Source organism: Rattus norvegicus, chromosome X, assembly GCF_036323735.1.
Source record: "Rattus norvegicus strain BN/NHsdMcwi chromosome X, GRCr8, whole genome shotgun sequence".
Taxonomy (NCBI): domain Eukaryota; kingdom Metazoa; phylum Chordata; class Mammalia; order Rodentia; family Muridae; genus Rattus; species Rattus norvegicus.
The window spans coordinates 45,070,333-45,077,828 of record NC_086039.1 but is presented as its reverse complement, the minus strand read 5'-3'; the positions used below and the strand labels follow the sequence as shown (position 1 = coordinate 45,077,828).

At 42.2% G+C, this 7,496-nt stretch overlaps 1 pseudogene; it reads right to left on the bottom strand.

Moving 5' to 3' along the window:
- Rpl17-ps15 (ribosomal protein L17, pseudogene 15) lies at positions 1–548 on the bottom strand (annotated as a pseudogene).
- Between the last annotated feature and the right edge of the window lie 6,948 nt (positions 549–7,496).

Here is a 7,496-nt window from a genome sequence, read left to right as displayed (position 1 = left end):
TTATTCCTGTGCCATGAGTTTTTGCTTCTTCAGCTTCTTCTGGGGTATCTTTTTCTTCTGTGCAACCTCCCCTAGCTTTGGAACAATCTGTTCCTTCTCAGTGAGGATCATCTCAATGTGGCAGTGGGAGCTCATGTATGGGTTAATCTGGCCATGTGCTCTGTAGGTTTGTCGTTTTATCTTAGGTGCCTTGTTCACCTGGATGTATTCAATGACTAGGAAATCTACATTGAAAACCTTAAGTTCAGCATTACTCTCTGCATTTTTAAGCATGTGCAGTAAAAACTCAGCACTCTTTTTTGGCCACCATCCTTGTGTCCAGCCTCACTGTCCTGGGCGCACCTACTGACTCCACCATTGTATTGCTGGAATGGCACACATTACTTCTTCAAAGTGACATCCTTCACATACTTGGTGGCTTTGTGGATATGCATACCCTCAATGGCCTGGGCAGTTTCCCAGATGTTCTAAAAGTGAACACGAAGGTTTGGACATCTTGATTTGCATGATTTTGTGGAGTTTTCTGGGTTGAGAGAGTAGCAAACCATCTTTACATGTCACCTTTGGCCACTTACAAGCAGAGAGGGGGATAAACTTCTTGTGCACAGTGTAAAGGTTGTCTCTGTATTATTCAAATATTGATTTCTGTACCAGCAGAGGGTTGAGTATGGTCTGGACTTTTGTATTGTTCTTTTATGAAGCATCACCTATTTCAGTATTTTGTAAACATTCTTGTCTATCAGCCTCTCATTGGTTCAATAAAGAGCTGATGGCCTATAAAGCAGGTCAGGAGAGGAAAGGCATGGCATCCCAGCAGAGAAAGTAACTCTGAAAAAGAATCAAGTATGGGAGATTTACCAGCCAAACATGGAGAAAATAACAGGTTTCTTAGAAGGAGAGCTAAGTTATATGTGTTGTGATAGAATTGTCGCTCATGTACAGACAGACCACACCAGGCCAATGCAGTTCCATGTGGGAGAGGTTTATTGTGGGGGAAGAGGGCAAAAGAGACAAAGTGGGGGAAGACAGAGAAGGAGGAGGAAGGGGCGAAGGTAAGGAAGTGTCTGCTTTTTATTTAGACTATGATGTAACTGCTCTCTGGTAAAGGTGGGAGGTAAACCAAATGGATGCTGGGAATGTATGGTCATTGCCATGGCAACAGATACTCAGGTCCCTGTGGCCTATGGGTGATGTCATTGATGGACTTGGAGGTGAAAGCCATATCCTGAGATCAACATACATTCCTTTTTCTTATCATAAAGAGAAGAAAAAAGGGGGAGAGGAAGCCGATGTTGAAAGGGGAATAGGGGTGTCATGTCTCTTAAACAGCTTCCTGCTGTCTAGACCTGTCATCAATTTCGGGGTGACTTTTACTATCTGTGTCTGCTTGGTAAATGTTCACATCAGGTTCTGCAGTGGACAGTGGCTGGTAATCCTGTAACAGGAACTGATTAATAGTTTGGTTAGAATTTTTTTTTGTATTTATTATTGAAGGAACGTAGAAACAAGATTAATGAGGCAGGGATCGAATAATAATGCCAGGAAGATGACTAGAAAAGACATTAAGAAAGGGAGTATTCACTTCCATATAGGGTTTTCAAAAATCCAGGAATTGGAGGCCTCACTTTACTTGAAATCGTGCATGTCTGATTGTAGCTCCTGGATTTTATTTTTCACTATCCCAGATTGGTTGATATAGAAACAGCATTCTTCTTAGAGGAGCAGGCAAAGACCACCTTCTTTAGGTGTCAGCATATCCAGACCCTATCATTTCAGAAGCACCACAGCTGCCAAAGAATCAATCTGTTTCTGGATTGTAAGCATGGTTTCAGACATTTTTTGAAAACCATTGTTGAATTTGGAAGTGAACTCATTATATTAGGTCTTGGAAGTCGTTATCCCTGCAATTCCAGTACCAGCACCTATGGCTATTCCCGCAGAGACCAGGAGTGGCATAGCCTGAACTGCTCTCTTATGTTGGGCAGCTGTCATATCTACAGCTGGGATTGGCAGGGGCTCGTTTCCCTGGATTACTCCTAGTTCAGGGAAAAGGAACACCAACGTGCAAACTCCTGACCAGCTGGCAGGTAGGCAATGATATTCCTGGGTGCCAGAAAGGATTGATGTGTTTTGGACTGCAGGGCATTGTTACAGGGATGGGGTATCAAGGGTTGTGGTTCTATTGCAGTCTAGGGAGCTTAGCATTCCTACAGAACCTGTCCCAGATGTTTTCAAATAGTTTGCCACACCAAAATCAGGGATAGAGAATAGGTATGGTGTCAAGGTGACATCAGAGTCAGGGCAGCTGACAAATGGTAAGATAAGATTACTTGGCAGTATCACCGGAGAGGCTGTAAGTGGCAATTTCAAGCTAGTTCCAGGGGGTTACACATTGCCAGTAATCTTTAAAGTGACCAGGTTGTGAGACATTAAGGAGTTGGTGTGCCGAGGTCAAGGTCTGAAGCAAAAGACAAAATGACAAGTTAGTGCCATGTATGAGGAGGGATATCAAGGAGGTAAAGACCTCAGAGGAGTGCTTGATTACTTCCCCTACTTTTTCGATATCTAGAGGTTGGGCAATTGAGACATATTTTCTCTGGATGCAGATAGTACTCACTGGGGACCCTTCTTGATTTTTGTGGTAGAACTTACCAACAACTCCTGTCTCCCACCTGGGATTCCGTGGGTCTTGTATGTAGAAAAAGAGTGTTTGCATTGTTGATAGAAGAAGTGATTGGTTCGTGATCCTAGCATATGTATCTGACAAGACCATTTTGGACAGCCCCCATGTTCATCTGGCCACTTTTTACAATTGTCTTTTGTCTGGTCAAAGAGAAAGCAAGTAAAGAGATCATAATATTTAGATGGGATAACTGATACAGAGATGACAGCAAATTGGATAGTACTTGGCATCCAGCCATGGAGCAGTTTCCTGACCATATTTGGAAAGACTTATCTGTGGGGGTTCCTTGAACCTCAAATCTCCAGATGTCAGGGCTACCCTGGATGGAAATGAACCCCATGTGGGCAAGCGCAGCTGCTGGAGTGGAGTCTCATTTTCTGGAATTGGGGACAAAGTGGGTAGTCTCCATATCTTCTGGAGTTTAACATAGCACAGTCCTGTTAGGGTTGATGTATATGAGTTTTTAGGTGGAGGGATGAAAGGTTTAAGGTGAGACAGGTGTACCCAATGAGAGAGTCCCTCCACTTTAGCAGCCATAGATGTCATGAGAATTACGTTAAAGGGGCCCTGCCATTTAGGAGAGAGGGGTGAGGGCTGATGATCTGGAGGAGATAGAAGAACCTGGTCTCCAATGTTGATAGGCAGTGGACAAGGGACAGTGTGTGGCTGAGGTAGATGGTGGTCAGCAAAGTTCCACAGGAGAGAACGAAGGTGGGAAAGAAATGGGGTGAGTAGATGGTTTGGGAGGGGAGAGCATTTAGGTTAAAGACCAGGAGTTAGGACTGGATGTCCATACATGAGTTCAAAGAGTGAGATGAGGAGAGGTCGCTTAGGGTGAGCTCATAGTCTGAAAAGAGCCAGAGGTAGGACTTTTTACCCAATCAAGGTGAAGTTCCTGTGACAGTTTGACAAGAGTGATTTTTAAAGAGTGGTTGGTTCTTTCTACCTTTCCTGAAGATTGGGGGTGGTAAGGAATATGAAATGCCAGGGGATGTCTAGAGCCTTAGACAGAATTTGAGAAATTTGGGAAGTAAATTTAGGACCATGGTCTGACTGGAGGGAGGCTGGGACACCAAATCGGGGGATATCTCGGAGGAGGTGATCAGAGACTGTGTGAGCCCTTTTGTTAGTTGTGGGAAATGCCTCCACTCACCCCAAGAAGTTGTCCACCAAGACCAGGAGGTACTTGGAACGTTTGACAGTGGCCATGTCGGTGAAGTCAAATTGCCAGACAGTTCCATGGAGGGAACCTGTAGCCTGATGGGTAGGAACGACACAATCATATAGTGGTTAGTACTTTGTGTTGCGGCCACTGCTACCTCAGTTTGAATCTGAGTCTGGATACCCAGTGTTTTGATAGAATCATGGCTCTCATCTTGACTGACCACACCAGGTCAATACAGTTCCATGTGGGAGAGGCTTATTGTGAGGAAGGTGGTGACAGAGACAAGGGGGGAGTAGGAAGAGAGAGAAGAGGAAGAAGAAGGGGCGAATGTCAGGAAGGGTCTGCTTTTTATTTAGACTATGATGTAACTGCTCGCAGGTAAAGGTAGGAGATAAACCAAATGGACACTGGGAATGTATGGCCATTGCCATGGCAACAGATGTGAAGGTCCCTGTTGCCTATGGGTGATGTTATCACTGGGTTCTGAGGCGAAAGCTGGTTCCTGATACCAACAATATGAATGAGTTGGGAACAAGCCTAGCCATAACGTCTAAGGTGTCATAAATAACAAAAAGTCTCTGTGTCATTATTAGAAGCTGGCAGGTCGAGACAGTCCGGCAATATGATATAAATGCAAAGGAGGCATAGCAGCTGCTCTCTAATCCTAGCGTTTTGGTGGAAATGATAAGTGATCCCTGGAGTAATCTGACCAGCTAGACTAGACAGTTCTACAAGCTTTGGGCTCAGCAAGAAACTCTACCTCAGTATACAAGATGGAGAATGATAAGGAGCACATCTGTTCAACCTCTGGCCTCCACACACACATACTCATATATGGACATTCATCTGTACACACACATGCACATACACATAGACACACACAGACACACAGACACACATGCACACGCACACGCACAGGCACACATACATGCACACGCACACGCACAGGCACACACACATGCACATGCACACGCACACGCACACACACAGGCACACTCTCAAAAACCCAAAACCAAAAGACCAACATATGTTTGTTTTAATTCCCTGCTGGCAGATCCTAACCAAGTTTTACTATGATGTGGTTTTTGGAGTTTGTAGTTTTGGGGCAGGGTAAAAAACATCTGTACTTATAGCAAATAGGCAAAAATGGCCATAATTTGAATACCCAGCCTCGCTGTAACCATCATGAGTGTGTGAACAGAAATGGGAGTAAACTGTCAATGTTGATCCCAAAGCTCTTCTATTGTAAGAAATAAAAACCAGGAATTACACTGTTGGCACCAATCTAGTAGCAAAGTAGCAACCCTCCATTAAAGCTTCGTTTGACTGCAGAGTGGAGCTAGCCCTGACTGGCCGTTCTGTAGTAAAGCAGTCAGGCAGGGTCTCCATTATTGGTTGCCTATCTTTATAGCTTATGCATAACTTTCAGGAACTATCAGTCCTTATTATGGCCTCCAATCTTTCTATCTAGAGAGAAGGGCCTCATTTATTTCTTAAACATCTCACTCAGCCCTGCCTTTTCTAAAGCAGTAAACTTGTAAAACACCCTAAAAACTATATTTCTAAGTAACATAGAATATAAATATAAATATTCTAAAACCTTTGTTTTAAATATATTTACTTATTTGATTATATTGTTTAATAGATGTATGTTTGGGGGTTTGTACACATGAGAACATAGATGTGCATGTGTACATGTACCCAACCAGAAGCAGATGCTAGGTATCTTCCCCAATCTCTCTCTATCTAATTTTTGAGATAGTCTTCTATTGAGCCTGGAGCTCATCTATTTAGCTAGATGGGCTGGCTATTGAACTCTAGAGATTCATCTATGTCTGCCTCCCCCAGTGTTTGCATTACAGATGCACACTGCTGCACATGTCTTTTTATGTGGGCACTCAGACTTGGGCAACAGGCAATTTCCCAATTAAGCTATCTTCTTAACTTCTCTGAAATATATTTAATGAACCAGCTAGAATTTCATAATATCATCTTTTCACTTCTTTGTATTTACATTTTTATTCGTCTTCCTTACATATTGGATAAGAATCTTTGTGCATTCCATTTTTAAATTTTATTTATTTATTTATTTATTTATTTATTTATTTATTTATTTATTATTTTTACACTCCAGATTTTATTCCCCTCCTGGTCCACCCCTCTGAGGGTTCCATATCCCCTAACTCCTCCCCACCCCTGGCACTCTCTCCTGTCTCCACAAGGATATCCCCACCCTACCCACACCAGCAGACCTCTAAACTTCCCAGGACCTCCAGTCTCTTGAGGGTTCAGTGCATCTTCTCTGACTGAACTCAGACCAGGGAGTCCTCTGCTGTATATGTGTTGAAGGTCTCATCACAGCTGGTGTATGCTGCCTGGTTGGTGATCCAGTGTCTGAGATATCTCAGGGGTTCAGGTTAATTGTGACTGCTGGTCCTCCTACAGAGTTGCCCTCCTCCTTAGCTTCTTCCAGCTTTTCTCTAATTCAACCACAGCAGCTTCTGTTCTTTGGTTGGGTGTACATAACTGCATCTGACTCTTTCAGCTGCTTGTTGGGTCTTTTGGAGGGCAGTCATGATGGGTCCCTTTTTGTGAACACTCCATAGCATTCCTTATTATAGGAAATCCCATTGTTAAATATGTCAAATATGATAACAGAGTTTTTGAGAAGAGGTTCAGCAGTAGAGCACTTAGCATGTGGGAAGACTCAGGTTTCATCCTCTTTACTGTCAAAGCAAGCAGGCATGCAAGCAAGCAAACACATCGAGACATTCCAGTAAATCAAACAATCTTAAGAACAAAAGTACTTTTGCTCAATACCAGTGAGCCAGAATATTATGGAAGAGGGGGGAGAAAGATTATAAAACCTAGAGGATTAGGATGTCTACTGGAAGTGTCCTTTATATATGAAAGGGAAGATTCACCCCTGAAGTCTCGAAAATATGGTCACCTAAATAAGATCTGCACAAACAATAACAACATCAGTTAGCATGCCAGTGTGGATGGGGGAAATCTGACAAGGCCCCATGCCTGGATAAAGAGATGATGAATGGCTGCTGAAAGAGGGAGAATTATTCTTCAAGAATGAGCCCTATGATAGGTGATCCAATTCCCAAGTGATCACACTTAGCATATATATAAATAGCACTAAACGGACTCAATAGATTGTATCTATGCATACATAGATCTGTGTGTCTGCTTGAATATATATATATATATATATATGTATATATATGTGTGTGTATGTGTGTGTGTACACACACCTATGCATGGGTGGTTAACAATAATAAAAGATTATGAATTTGCTATGGAGGAGTCATGGTAGAAGTCGGGGTAAAGAAACAGGAGTATTGGAAATGATATAAGTATAGTAATCATATGAAATTCTAAAAAATAAAAATTAAATTATTAAATTTATTAATAAAGCACACAGTTTATTTATTCCAAGCAACATTTTGCATAGCTTTGTTCTAAGTTCCACAAAGAATTTTCTCTAAATTTTTTTGTTATATAAGCGTGTGCACATGTGTGCCTATGTATTTTTACATTGCGCTCTTAAAGCATGTTTTATTTTTTATGTGTTCTATATTATCGAACCAGAAGTCAACTTAACTTTCCTTTGTACATGAGTCCTCTTCGTCTGTTGAA